Source organism: Salvelinus alpinus, chromosome 18 (genome assembly GCF_045679555.1).
Source record: "Salvelinus alpinus chromosome 18, SLU_Salpinus.1, whole genome shotgun sequence".
Lineage (NCBI taxonomy): Eukaryota > Metazoa > Chordata > Actinopteri > Salmoniformes > Salmonidae > Salvelinus > Salvelinus alpinus.
This window is the reverse complement of record NC_092103.1, coordinates 34,035,872-34,051,185: the sequence shown is the minus strand read 5'-3', so window position 1 is coordinate 34,051,185 and position 15,314 is coordinate 34,035,872. Positions and strand designations below refer to the sequence as shown.

The following is a 15,314-nucleotide window of genomic DNA, read 5'->3' as shown; positions in this document are numbered from 1 at the left end:
AAGTGAAATAATCTGTCTGTAAACAATTGTTGGAAAAATTACTTGTGTCATGCACAAAGTAGATGTCCTAACCAACTTGCCAAAACCATAGTTTGTTAACAAGAAATTTGTGGAGTGGTTGAAAAACAAATTTTAATGACTCCAACCTAAGTGTATGTAAACTTCCGACTTCAAGTGTATATATATATATAACTCAGCAAAAAAAGAACCGCCCCTTTTTCAGGTCCCTGTCTTTCAAAGATAATTAGTAAAAATCCAAAATCCAACTTCACAGATCTTCATTGTAAAGGGTTTAAACATGCTTGTTCAATGAACCATAAACAATTTAAACAATTAATGAACATGCACCTGTGGAACGGTCGTTAAGACACTAACAGCTTACAGACGGTAGGCAATTAAGGTCACAGTTATGAAAACTTAGGACACTAAAGAGGCCTTTCTCCTGACTCTGAAAAACACCAAAAGAAAGATGCCCAGGGTCCCTGCTCATCTGCGTGAATGAGCCTTAGGCATGCTGCAAGGAGGCATGAGGACTGCAGATGTGGCCAGGGCAATAAATTGCAATGTCCGTACTGTGAGACGCCTAAGACAGCGCTACAGAGAGGGACAACTGATCGTCCTCGCAGTGGCAGACCACGTGTAACAACACCTGCACAGGATCGGTACATCCAAACATCACACTTGCGGGACAGGTACAGGATGGCAACAACAACTGCCCGAGTTACACCAGGAATACACAATCCCTCCATCAGTGCTCAGACTGTCCGCAATAGGCTGAGAGAGGCTGGACTGAGGGCTTGTAGGCCTGTTGTAAGGCAGGTCCTCACCAGACATCTCCGGCAACAACGTCGCTTACGGGCACAAGCCCACCGTCGCTGGACCAGACAGGACTGGCAAAAAGTGCTTTTCACTGACGAGTCGCAGTTTTGTCTCACCGGGGGTGATGGTCGGATTCGCGTTTATTGTCGAAGGAATGAGCATTACACTGAGGCCTGTACTCTGGAGCGGGAGCGATTTGGAGGTGGAGGGTCCGTCATGGTCTGGGGCGGTGTGTCACAGCATCTTCGGACTGAGCTTGTTGTCATTGCAGGCAGTGTCAACGCTGTGTCTTACAGGGAAGACATCCTCCTCCCTCATGTGGTACCCTTCCTGCAGGCTCATCCTGACATGACCCTCCAGCATGACAATGCCACCAGCCATACTGCTCGTTCTGTGCGTGATTTCCTGCAAGACAGGAATGTCAGTGTTCTGCCATGGCCAGCGAAGAGCCTGGATCTCAATCCCATTGAGCACGGCTGGAACCTGTTGGATCAAAGGGTGAGGGCGTGGGCCATTCCCCCCAGAAATGTCCGGGAACTTGCAGGTGCCTTGGTGGAAGAGTGGGGTAACATCTCACAGCAAGAACTGGCAAATCTGGTTTAGTCTATGAGGAGGCGATGCACTGCAGTACTTAGTGCAGCTGGTGGCCACACCAGATACTGACTGTTACTTTTGATTTTTACACCCCCTTTGTTCAGGGACACATTATTCCATTTCTGTTAGTCACATGTCTGTGGAACTTGTTCAGTTGCTGAATCTTATGTTCATACAAATATTTACACATGTTAAGTTTGCTGAAAATAAACGCAGTTGACATTGAGGGGACGTTTATTGTTCCGCTGAGTTATAATATATATACAGTGGGGAGAACAAGTATTTGATACACTGCCAATTTTGCAGGTTTTCCTACTTATAAAGCATGTAGAGGTCTGTAATTTTTATCATAGGTACACTTAAACTGTGAGAGACGGAATCTAAAACAGAAATTCAGAAAATCACATTGTATGATTTTTAAGTAATTAATTTGCATTTTATTGCATGACATAAGTATTTGATCACCTACCAACCAGTAAGAATTCCGGCTCTCACAGACCTGTTCGTTTTTCTTTAAGAAGCCCTCCTGTTCTCCACTCATTACCTGTATTAACTGCACCTGTTTGAACTCGTTACCTGTATAAAAGACACCTGTCCACACACTCAATCAAACAGACTCCAACCTCTCCACAATGGCCAAGACCAGAGAGCTGTGTAAGGACATCAGGGATAAATTGTAGACCTGTACAAGGCTGGGATGGGCTACAGGACAATAGCCAAGCAGCTTGGTGAGAAGGCAACAACTGTTGGCACAATTATTAGAAAATGGAAGAAGTTCAAGATGACGGTCAATCACCCTCGGTCTGGGGCTCCATGCAAGATCTCACCTCGTGGGGCATCAATGATCATGAGGAATGTGAGGGATCAGCCCAGAACTACACGGCAGGACCTGGTCAATGACCTGAAGAGAGCTGGGACCACAGTCTCAAAGAAAACCATTAGTAACACACTACGCCGTCATGGATTAAAATCCTGCAGCGCACGCAAGGTCCCCCTGCTCAAGCCAGCGCATGTCCAGGCCCGTCTGAAGTTTGCCAATGACCATCTGGATGATCCAGAGGAGGAATGGGAGAAGGTCATGTGGTCTGATGAGACAAAAATAGAGCTTTTTGGTCTAAACTCCACTCGCCGTGTTTGGAGGAAGAAGAAGGATGAGTACAACCCCAAGAACACCATCCCAACCGTGAAGCATGGAGGTGGAAACATCATTCTTTGGGGATGCTTTTCTGCAAAGGGGACAGGACAACTGCACCGTATTGAGGAGAGGATGGATGGGGCCATGTATCGCGAGATCTTGACCAACAACCTCCTTCCCTCAGTAAGAGCATTGAAGATGGGTCGTGGCTGGGTCTTCCAGCATGACAACGACCCGAAACACACAGCCAGGGCAACTAAGGAGTGGCTCCGTAAGAAGCATCTCAAGGTCCTGGAGTGGCCTAGCCAGTCTCCAGACCTGAACCCAATAGAAAATCTTTGGAGGGAGCCGAAAGTCCGTATTGCCCAGCGACAGCCCCGAAACCTGAAGGATCTGGAGAAGGTCTGTATGGAGGAGTGGGCCAAAATCCCTGCTGCAGTGTGTGCAAACCTGGTCAAGAACTACAGGAAACGTATGATCTCTGTAATTGCAAACTAAGGTTTCTGTACCAAATATTAAGTTCTGCTTTTCTGATGTATCAAATACTTATGTCATGCAATAAAATGCCAATTAATTACTTAAAAATCATACAATGTGATTTTCTGGATTTTTGTTTTAGATTCCTTCTCTCACAGTTGAAGTGTACCTATGATAAAAATTACAGACCTCTACATGCTTTGTAAGTAGGAAAACCTGCAAAATCGTCAGTGTATCAAATACTTGTTCTCCCCACTGTATATATTCTGTTCTGTTCGATTCTGTTCAAAAAGGTTTCTTAAAACGGAAGCAAACGGAACGGGGATAAACATACCTGAATTTATCCAATAGAAAATCGCTTTAGCAAATGTTAAACTAATGATTACACTCCAGATCAGCTGGATGCAGGCGAGAGTGTGCAAGACGGGAATTGAATGTGTCACTGTCTGTCACATTGATTACTCAAAATACTCAAAATTACTATGACTGTTTCGCCCAAGTTACACTGTAGTGGCCTGGAAACACCACAAGGCAACTATTTAGTAGGAAACAACCCTGCCGTCACCATCATGTCATCAAATTAACCTTATACAGATGGCAATGTTGTCATTAGCTAGCAAAGTCCGTTAACAATAGTTAGCAACATTAGCTAACTGAAATCCAGTGGCCTCCCCTCAATCTTAGCAAGCTAGCTAACATTATACTGAAACTAAAGTCAATCTGGCGATATCAAAAGGTTATCCTATTAATAATTTGCCCTATTTTGAAATGTCAATGCGTTTTTAAGCAACAGCAATGCACTTGAGACTTAATCTGCGCCCATTGAGAATGCATGGAGTAGAATGCTCAGTTCGGAATCAGTCCTAAAATGAACAATCAAAGCAATAGTGTGACGAAACATGCAACCCATTTAATGACACGTTCAAAACAACTTGGAACTCTGAAATCTCCGACTTCCAAGCGTTCTAGACAACAGGGAACTTTGAAAGAAACCAGCTCCGACTGGGAAAAAGAGTTTTGAACGGTCATCCAACTTGGAATTCCATCTTTCTAGAGCTCATGGTTAAAAAAAAAAAAAAAAGTACAGTCAGAGCAAACGTAGCTAGCTAATACAGCCTGATACCAGTGGTGATGGAGGCCTAAATCAGCATGTTGTTTGTGCAACAGTATCTTCTAAATTAAAGAGGAATAGGCAAAGCATGAACATGTTGGCTATATGAATAAAGATTTAATGTAGCCAAAGATCTAAATGTTCCCTTTTGTACATCGTTACAACACTGAATATATACATAATATGACATTTGTAATGTGTTTATACTTTTGGAACTTCTGTGAGTGTAATGTTTACCGTTAATTTTTGTTTATTTCACTTTTGTATATTTTCTACTTCACTTGCTTTGGCAATGTTAGCATGTTTCCCGTGCCAATGAAGCCCCTTGAATTGAATATTCAGGAAAAGTGTACAGTTTAGTCAAATAAATCTAAAACCATTCCAAAAGTACAATATGCTAGGTAAAGAATGAACAATTATGGTTTCACACACAAGTTTATTGTTGTCCACACAAACGTCCCTTATTTACATATGATTCATGTGTTTGGTTGAAGGCCCCTTTCATTCTCATTTCTGAGTACTCTGTAGGTTCACACTTCCCGTAAGCGTTCTCCATGACTGGATGGTGATTATTGATGTAGTCCAGTTCTGCTGTAGTCGAGCTCAGACGAAGACCTAGATAAACAATAAATCAAACATGCTCCATTCATTTAACCCTTTGACAACTATGACAGAATTGTCTTTCACAACCATCAGTCTTAGATTTCCAGGCTAAATACATTCAGTTTAATATCAAGGGATTTACCTTTTTTTTTTACATCATTGGAGAAGGAGGCTATTTGGCTTCTAGTTATTCAGATAATGCGATGTTACAGTATTATACTCAACACGTGTTGGTTCTGAGCTAGTACTATATGCATCTTGTCCAGACAGCTCAAATGGGGGGACAGTAATACCACTGTGCAGTAAACTAATCTATTGGGAAAGTATGTCATCAATACTCAAAGTAAATCCTGTGTAGTTAATATTCCTAAACATTATAGCTATATAGAAGGACAACATTAGAAGATGTATACTTTATGTCAATTCTTGGCCAGGTAGAGGAAATACAATGAAGGAACAGACTGTTTTCGCCAAAGATTGTGCTTACCGATCTGATCCTTCTCCACTCAGGGATGTGCCAACTGCATCCAGTTGTAGTAGGACTGAAAAATAAAATGTATTTTTCTTCAAAGACATTTTCTAGGTAGAGCTTTGTTATGAAATAGGATCATGGCTAATCAGATGTGCGGCTTTTAGAACACAAACATCAGAAATAGCACAATTATACATTTAGTCATAGCTAGCTTGTTACAAACATTTAATATTCAGATGAAACAAACAAATACTGCAGTCGAGTCAGCTACCTAAAAAAGTTAGCTACACTAACTAGCTAGCTGTGAATCTTAAAATATTTGTAAAAAGTGATCCACAGTAGCTAGCTATAAACACGTGCATACATATTTACAACTAATTAGCAAAAGCAACATGTCACTGTATATCTAGCAATATCTATTAGCTCTCAATGTCTTACCTTTTGAGCAGAAATTAGGACAAGTATTGGTCGGTTTTGAATCCCCTAGCTAACGTTAGCTAGCTCGCCCTCTTCAGGTTGGGAACGCAAATCCGAGGTTCACTCTCGTCTTGGCCCAGGCTCTATCGTTTTCTATTTTCGCCTGTTGGCTCTGCAAAGTACTCTGTTTCTTTGTTTATTTCGATTTGATGGAGAAGCTGCAGGCATCAATCTAGCATTCATTCCTATGATGAAACGATTCAGCGAAGACGTCTCTTCCTGGTCATAACTTAGTCAGCCAATCAGCTCATGGCGGAAGTCTCGTCAATCATTAGGCAGTGCGGTGCGCTGCTCAGCTCTGCTTGGAAGGGTGGGGGAGAGAAGAGCAGGGGTCTGTGTGTGTGACAGTCTTGTGTGTGGCACAGCGGGAGAGAAAGTAACCAAACCGACTCAGGCTAGTTACAATAGATAACCTATGGCAGCAACAAGTTTGTCTATCATACTCTACCACCTGGTAGTGCCCGTCTTGACTGCATCAAATCGTTGTAAAGAAGCTAGCTAGCTACAATAGCAAGGCTAACTTAGGTTATTTTGAGGCATCCTTGTCTACAACAACTCCATTCATATGAAACAAGACTACGTGTTGGTTGATCATTGTAGCCTACTCCTCATTTAGCCAATTTAATTTTAATTCAGTTTTGCATTGATTAGAAACCAGTGGTGGGCCGTCAGGGCCAGCAAGGCCTTCTCTGCTGGCCTAAACATCATCAGAATATATATTTTTTTTAAAATATATTTTCCCACAAATATGTATTAAATTATTCCCCAGAGTAAGAGTTATACTCTTCATTTCATAGCTTTCCTCTTGGTTGCCCAGGTTGAGATTTGGAGGGCTGGTCTTTATGTTAGATCTTTTATCCAATCATATTCAGCCATCATGTGTTGCCAGGGGTCTAAAATCTGCCCTCAGGCCTTCAGAATCAACAGTGCGGGCACTTGTAGCTTAAAGTGAATGGAAATGAAAATTTAGTGTCAACCAATCAGCTTTAGAGTTGGCTATTGTACGCCTGCTGGCTGGCTCCAGTGTTACACATGAGCCAGCTAGCAGGCGTAGTGCGTGCACGTCTTTTGATTGGATTACCAATATTGAGAGGCAGGTCCTATGGGTAGGTCTATGCAGAACCTCAGAACTAGAAAACTGAATTTGATAAACAAATTAATTTGCGTACTACTAAGCTGTTTTTTCAACCCACAATGGCGGAAGGAGGAGAAGATATCGACTTGGTCGAGGATATAATTATAACGCCATTCTCAAGACTAACTTTTCTTGAAAAGTTTGACATTGTAAGGAGAGGTCGCCCGACGCCGACGCTACAAAGCCTGTCACAGGCGGGAAAGGGGTTCGTTCGCCACTTTCAAAGTTCCAACTACGAGCGCCATCGATGGCTCACAGGCTCCGAGAAGCACTGCAAACTGTACTGCTGGGAATGCCTATTATTTGCAAGTGATCGATTTGGTGTTTGGAGCCACACTGGCTTTGCAAACTTGAGTTGTCTAACCAAGGCAGCAACGAGACACTAAAGTACGGCTGGGCACTTACAAGCAATGGTGCTTTTGAAAACTTTTGGGGATACCCGAGTGGATCTACAGCTCAACGAACAAGTGCGCAGGGCAACGGAGCTGCACAATGAAAAGGTGAAGAAAAATAGGGAAATATTGAAAAGACTCATTGATTGTGTCATGTTTTTGGGTAAACAGGAACTTTCATTTAGGGGACACGATGAAAGTGCTGACTCCACAAACAAAGGGAACTACGTGGAGCTTCTTTCTTTTCTTTCTGAAAGCAACACAGATTTACAATACCACCTGTCCACTAACAAAGTGTTCATTGGGACGTCAGGCAAAATACAAAATTACCTAATTTATGCTATTGCTGAAGTGATGGGAGAAGAGATCAAAATGGAGATTAAAAAAGCTCCCTTTGTTGCTGTTATGGTGGACGAGACAACAGATGTGGGAAATGCAGCACAGCTCTCACTCGTCCTGCGTTATGTGACGGACACAGGAGTCAAGGAGCGATTTATCCGATTTGAAGATGTGACAAGCGGCAAGCGAGCTGATGACATTGCCGCTCTTATTTTCAGTTTCTTGGAGGAAAATGAATGTAGTCTGGATAAAGTTGTGGCACAGTGTTTTGATGGCGCAGCAGTCATGGCATCTGGACTCAATGGGGTGCAGGCTAAAGTTAAGGAGAGGGCACCGATGGCCTTATTCATTCACTGCTATGCACATCGACTAAATTTAGTACTGACTCAAGGAGCCTCAAAGCTTAAAGAATGCAAGGTCTTCTTTGCCAACCTCAATGGCCTTGCAGCATTTTTCTCACGATCCCCTAAGCGCACGCAACTGCTGGATGACATCTGCAAGCATCGTCTTCCTAAGGTTGCACCAACGAGGTGGCAATATACATCTAGATTGGTCAATGCAGTCTTTGAAAAGAGAGTTGCCCTAAAGGAGCTGTTTAACCACTTACTGGAACATCATGATGACCATGACGGGGATACTGTGCTTATGGCTGATGGATTTAATGCACGTTTGGATGATTTTGAGTTTTGTTTTTTGCTTGAAACATTCAATGGGATTTTTAATTATTCGGATGTGCTTTTTGGAATTCTACAGAAACAAACTTTGGATGTACAATTCTGCCTGACAAGGGTGAACGAGTTTTGTGACACAATTGAGCGAGAGAGGCGCAGGTTCAGTCAAATCTACGATGACACAGCGCGCATCTCAAGTTCACCCAGCGCACGCAGAGGCCCAGCACAAGGAGACCCTCGCACATACTACCAACAACTCCACAGCAATATTCTGGACAACATTCTTTGCCAGATACGAAACAGGTTTCAAGACCATGAAAAATTAATGTTTCTCTCCCTCCTGGACCCCCAGCACTTTCAGACCTACCGGAAAAAATTCCCGCAAACAACCTTCTCCAGCTTAACAGAGAGTCACGGAACACTGTTCGACCTATCCAAGCTAAAAACAGAACTGACTGTAATGTATGCTATGACTGATTTTGAAGGGAAAAGTCCCTCTGATCTCCTTGATTTCCTTAAGCAGAAAAATCTGAATGAGGACATGGGGCAACTTTACACATTGGCATGTGTGACAGTGACTATCCCTGTGTCCACGGCTTCTGTCGAGCGGTCATTCTCGGCCTTAAAGCGAATCAAAACGTATTCCAGAAATGCTACTGGACAGACTCGGCTTTCAGCATTAGCCTCCATGTCGATAGAAAAGGACTTATTGGTGGAACTAAAACGCACAGATAGACTGTACAACAGAGTCATTGAAGTCTTCTTGAGGAAAGAAAGGAGGAAAGATTTTGTGTTCAAATAATCAGTCTTTGGTGAGTAGGCATACAATGCATTTTATTTTTTATTAAATGTGTATGTATGTTTCGCATTTTATTTCGTTAATATTAAATAGCCTATATATTAACAAAATAAAATGGCAAATAGCCTATGTTGCTAATTATTTGTTTTCTTTCTTTTATTTTCAGTGAATAGTTATGTGTCTTTATCATCACGGTGAAACTGCTTTGGGTGCGACAATGCGCTGTTTAGTGAACACACTGTATATTTTTTTGGGGGACTTAAAGCTCAAAGTTTGTGGACCAGAAATGGATAGAAGAAGAATATTAATATAACTGTTGCACTCGACTATGTTCTTGCCTATTAGTTGAACTGTACTGTATTGTACTCGTCCCCTGCAATTCTCGGAATAAAAATGTCAATTTCAAGGTGACGCAACGCCTGGTTATACTGCGTTTCTGTCTAAATGTATAGTGTCTAGAGCCATGGCATCATAATGATGGTAATAAGAGGTGGATTAATTCGGGTGGGACTGTGTAGGTCCTCACTGAAGGCCCAGGCCCCAGGCCCACGGCATGCCACTGTTAGAAACCTCCCACTTCACTTGCTACATATGGAGCATCTGACTAGCGCCGCTTTGATTGACCAACAATAATAGTGTAACGACCCTGGGTTTATAAGCGAGGAAATCGACTCTGCCCCACAGAGATAAACACAGCTCTCGGACAGAGAGAACATCAAGCGAAGATATGTTGTTAAGAGTCCCTCACCTATATGATGTAGATAGTATGACTTTGATATACCACAGCTGGGTGGGTGTTGGTGACAAGGGGGTTAACGTTAGAAAGCCTTGAAGGCACAAGGTCAAAGAGGGTTAACTGAGACCATGATGGTTGAACTGACGCACATGAGTGACCATGATTTACTGACCAATTGACTGACTCTTGGTCTAAAGGAAAGAGTCAGTGTGTGTTATATGATATACTATAATTGTCCTCGAGGGGGAAATTTGACTGAACAGAGAGTGCTTCTGCTTCCAGATAAGTACATACAATCAATTGACACAACATACATAGTGTGTGTGAGTGAGGGTTCTTTCTTTACAAAACAACCCCTCTATGTTATGGGTTCATCACGTTTCACAGAAAATAGCAGGGGATGTGGGACGAAGCAATAAAAATACTTGTACATTTTACCTTTATTTTAAATCAGGGAGTCATACGGAGACCAAGGTCTCTTTTACAAATGAGCCCTGAATTACATAAAATGCAAACATCAACATCAATACAAAATGCAAGCAGAAAGAAAAACATGGTCATATTTTTTACTTTTAAACATGGTCATTATAAAAAATAAAAATACGAACATTCATCAGTAATAAAGTCCTTAGTCAGCTTTTTGAATTTCCCTAGAGCAGTGGTCAAGATCACTTTGAGACAAAATGCATGCCGAGATCTACCTTTTTTATTTTTTATTATTACTTAAAAAGCACAAGCCTATTCAACATTAACCAATTAAAAACAGTTCTGTAGCAATTAGGTTAGTGCAATAGGCTATTTCTTCTACTGGAGTGATGGCCGGCATCTGATAGTCAGTCTGAGGGAGGGAGCAGGGGTGAGGCTGCCTCTCACCCGACTCACGGTCCCTTCTTTCTCCCACTCTCTGCTGAGAAATGGGGACACAGTCTTCCAGCTGATGGCGAAACTTAAGTCCCACTGCATTACTTATGCCTCACGCACCAATTAATGTTGTTACTCCTCTGACCAGGGAAAGTTAAATATTCCTTGATATTAAAAAAAGACAAGCTGCAAATGACGCAAGTTTATCGAAATTAGGATTTTATGGTTTATCAAACTGTTGAACAAAGTGTTGACAGTGCTGAATAACAACTTAAACATGAACTTCCTCAAAAACAGCAGCCCTGTGCTGTATCTGTTGAGTTTCGCTCTAGTTATGGTTTTAAAAGTTTTGAAACCTCACATTATCAACTTTGTTGTACGTTCGAGGCTTATATTTACAGTCTATGGCGCTACGAAACTGTGCAGACACTGATCTGAGCTATCTGATTGGCCAGCGGTGGGGCTATAGCTGCACTTGATGTGCTCTTTTGCCCTACCGGGTAAGCAGTGTTCTGCACTAACAGCCAACAGCACGAAAAAAAAAAAAAAAAATAGGAACGCAAGGCTTTATCATTGTTTTTTTTACAGAAATGTTTGGTGATCGACAAGGAATGGCTTGGAGATCGACCGGTTGGTACAAAAACATCACATTTAAGAACATTTTGAAGATTGTTCCACAAATAAGATACAAGAAAACTAAAAGCTGATTTACCTAACTCAGGAAAGACCAATGGAATTTCCAGAGTTAATCATCCCTGACACCAGGTGTGGTATGTCTAAAGTTTAGTAAAGATGTCAAGTAACTTTTAAACCAGTTACATGCAGCCTGGTCTAGGACAATTGAGGAAAGCCTCTGAATTCAGAGTGAGTGATCAATAGGTCAATGAAGAGTGCAGGACAATGTCTTTTATCCACACAGTTAACCACATCATTAATAACTAGGAAGGCAGCAGAGATAATGTTATGACCTGGTCTAAAACCCAACTGATGTACATTTAAAAGATATAAGCTGAGAATTAATCAAGGATTCTAATATGTTAGCTCGGCAAGAAAGTTGAGAAATAGGGCGATGAATTATTTAGGTCACAAGGGTCACCACCTTTGTGAAGAGGGAGTACATGGGCTACTTGGGGATATTACCAGATAAAATCGTCAGGTTAAAAATATTGGTTAATGATTCAGCAACAAGGGGAGCAGAGAGCTGCAGCAAAAATGGATCAAGCATATCCGCCCCAGTCAACTATTATTTATTTTTTTACATCAATCTTAAGCAAGGCATCTAGCATGTCACAGATAGTCAATTGTTAAAATGAAAACAAAGATTCTGTCGAGTCAGCTAGAGTCTGGCAGAGGGAAAAGCAGTCGATTGACTGACCAAGGTCAGTTAAACCACTGTTTCTCTCAAATAAAGCCTTCATCATAAATTATGATTAAAAGCATCAGTTATCCCATTTCTCAGTTATGATGCAATCAGAAAGAACTTGCTTAGGCAGGGAAGAAGAGGAATTTGTACGCTTCAGTGCATTTACTGTTTTCCAAAATTGAGAAGGATAACCAGCAGAGTCAGAGCTTAAAAAGTAGCTAGATATAGCTTTCTTAAATCAAGGTACTACCCGTTTCTCAATTGTCTGAAAGAATGCCAGTCCACTAGAGTCAGTTTTCCTTGCTTTGGCCCAGGCCTGATTTCTCATCTGAATGAGCTCAGATAACTCCAAATAAAACCAAGGGTTAGATCTATCTTTGACTCTGAATTGTTTAAAAAAGGGGCGTGTTTATTTGCCAGAGGAATAGATATGGAGAACACATTTTCTAGGGCCAATTCAGGGTCAGGAATACAGGAGAGTGGCTAAATAAGAGTAGAACATGGCATGTAAAAACCCTTGAGGAGAGAACTTTTTAAAAGGTTATTTTCTTAATTAAACGAGAACTAGTATTTTGCTGTTTATCTTATACATACTATGGGCCAATGATCACTGAGATCATATGGAAATACAGCATCATATTTATTTTGCTTATTTGTAAGAATAGTTTTCACATTTAGCCATGTGGGTTTTGAGATCAATTGAGAAAGATTAAAATCAATGCATATACTCTTAAATTGATCTGAGGCCGGGGATAGCCAATCCCGAGGACAAAAAAAAGTTGTTAAACACTTGGATATAGCACCAATAATATCCACCATGGCAGCAGGGGGGCTGTAAATCTTAGCAACAAATACATGTGTATTCTGGTTTATGGACACGTCTACATACTATAGAGGGTTCACCCATAAAATGATTAATTAATTCAAGGTTTATACAAATATGTCCATTCCATAGAGAATTCTGTCAGAAAAACAATAGTCCAAACCGCATGCCTCTACCATATGGCTCAAAAGTTACATACATATGGCTCAAAAGTTACATACAATTTACTCTGAGAATTTAGCATGTTCAGAGTGAATTGAATGTCATCACAGGCAAGCAGTAGTGAAAATAACTTAAGTAAAAATACTTTAAAAAGTACTACTGGAATATCTGTACTTCACTATTTGACAACTTTTACTTCACTCATTCCTAAAGAAAATGATGCACTTTCTACTCCATACATTTTCCCCAGACACCCAAAAGTACTTGTTACATTTCAAATGCTTAGCAGTACAGGAAAATGGTCTAATTGACACACATTTACTGTATTAAGAGAAAATTCTGGTCATCCATACTGCCTCTGATCTGGTGGACTCACTAAACACATGCTTAATTTTTTAATTATGTCTGACTGTCTGAGTATATTTAAAACCAAATACTTTGAGACTAACTCAAGTAGTATTATACTGGGCGGCTTCCCCTTCAGTCATTTTCTATTAAGTTATCTTTACTTTTACTCAAGTATGAAAATTGGATACTTTTCCCCACCATTGCAGGCATGATCAAAAAGTGGTCACTGCTCAATAAAAACTGTCAAGTACAAGTATATTAAGGTTATGATATTGTAGAAAACAATCTAATGATTCATTCTATGTAATTTACAATGAAAAAGGGCAAAGAAAACAACGTTTTTACAAATTTCCTAGCACCATCTTGAATTACCCCGTTTTTCTTTACATTGTACAGCAGTGAATGAACACCCTACATACTACATATACAGAACCGATCGTGGTTTTCTTTACATTTCCAAGTAAGTGTAAATAACAAGCATCTTAAAACAACAACGTGTCACTGAACTGAGACCAGGACCACACACAACCGATGTGGTGGTCAGAGCACTGAGACGAAGAGGTTTGTCACTTTAGAATTCTCCACCTGCCTCACCTAACCTCGCCTCATCCCACATCCGACATCAAACGGCCCTACCTTGCCTCCATTTAGGCCCCTTGAGGGGAGAGAGGAGACAGGCCTCAGGGACAATCACCTCTATAGGGGAAGGAGGAGACAGGCCTCAGGGACAATCACCTCTATAGGGGAAGGAGGAGACAGGCCTCAGGGACAATCACCTCTATAGGGGAAGGAGGAGACAGGCCTCAGGGACAATCACCTCTATAGGGGAAGGAGGAGACAGGCCTCAGGGACAATCACCTCTATAGGGGAGGGAGGAGACAGGCCTCAGGGACAATCACCTCTATAGGGGAGGGAGGAGACAGGCCTCAGGGACAATCACCTCTATAGGGGAGGGAGGAGACAGGCCTCAGGGACAATCACCTCTATAAGGGAGGGAGGAGACAGGCCTCAGGGACAATCACCTCTATAGGGGAGGGAGGAGACAGGCCTCAGGGACAATCACCTCTATAGGGGAAGGAGGAGACAGGCCTCAGGGACAATCACCTCTATAGGGGAAGGAGGAGACAGGCCTCAGGGACAATCACCTCTATAGGGGAGGGAGGAGACAGGCCTCAGGGACAATCATATCTATAGGGGAGGGAGGAGACAGGCCTCAGGGACAATCACCTCTATAGGGGAGGGAGGAGACAGGCCTTAGGGACAATCACCTCTGTAGGGGAGGGAGGAGACAGGCCTCAGGGACAATCACCTCTATAGGGGAAGGAGGAGACAGGCCTCAGGGACAATCACCTCTATAGGGGAGGGAGGAGACAGGCCTCAGGGACAATCACCTCTATAGGGGAGGGAGGAGACAGGCCTCAGGGACAATCATATCTATAGGGGAGGGAGGAGACAGGCCTCAGGGACAATCACCTCTATAGGGGAGGGAGGAGACAGGCCTTAGGGACAATCACCTCTGTAGGGGAGGGAGGAGACAGGCCTCAGGGACAATCACCTCTATAGGGGAAGGAGGAGACAGGCCTCAGGGACAATCACCACTACAGGGGAGGGACTAAAGCACTCCATTGAATTGTCCTCCAATAGGTGACTAGTCCTTCAACCAACCATCAGTGCAGATAAAGTCACCATATAAGACGTAAGACAATGATGTAACAATGTGCATTAACTAAGATTTAGTCATCTTTAATGTAAAACTGGAAACAGCTGGGGCCGTATGTATCAAGGGTCTCAGAGAAGGAGTGCTGATCTAGTGTAGGATCAGGTCTCCCCTTGTCCATCTTAATCATTGCGATGTAAAATGCAAAATGGTTCCTAAATCAGCACTCCTACTCTGAGACACTTGATACATAGTCAGAACCGCAGTCAGAAAGCAACCTGTTCAGGAAAAGGGACAGATCATATGGGAGGTCACAGAGGTTGTGTTCTGGGTTCACTGA

General features: G+C 42.1%; 1 protein-coding gene and 1 long non-coding RNA gene across 3 annotated transcripts in view; both read right to left on the bottom strand.

Moving 5' to 3' along the window:
• The window catches only part of LOC139544219 (electrogenic sodium bicarbonate cotransporter 1-like), a 90,497-nt gene that overhangs the window by 46,591 nt on the left and 28,592 nt on the right, over positions 1 to 15,314 (bottom strand). The window lies entirely within an intron of this gene.
• On the bottom strand, positions 4,553 to 5,930 carry LOC139544220 (uncharacterized). Its single transcript, XR_011668832.1, has 3 exons — positions 5,650 to 5,930; positions 5,227 to 5,281; positions 4,553 to 4,751 (listed from the first exon to the last, which is right to left on the bottom strand). It is a non-coding gene; the product is annotated as an uncharacterized lncRNA (long non-coding RNA).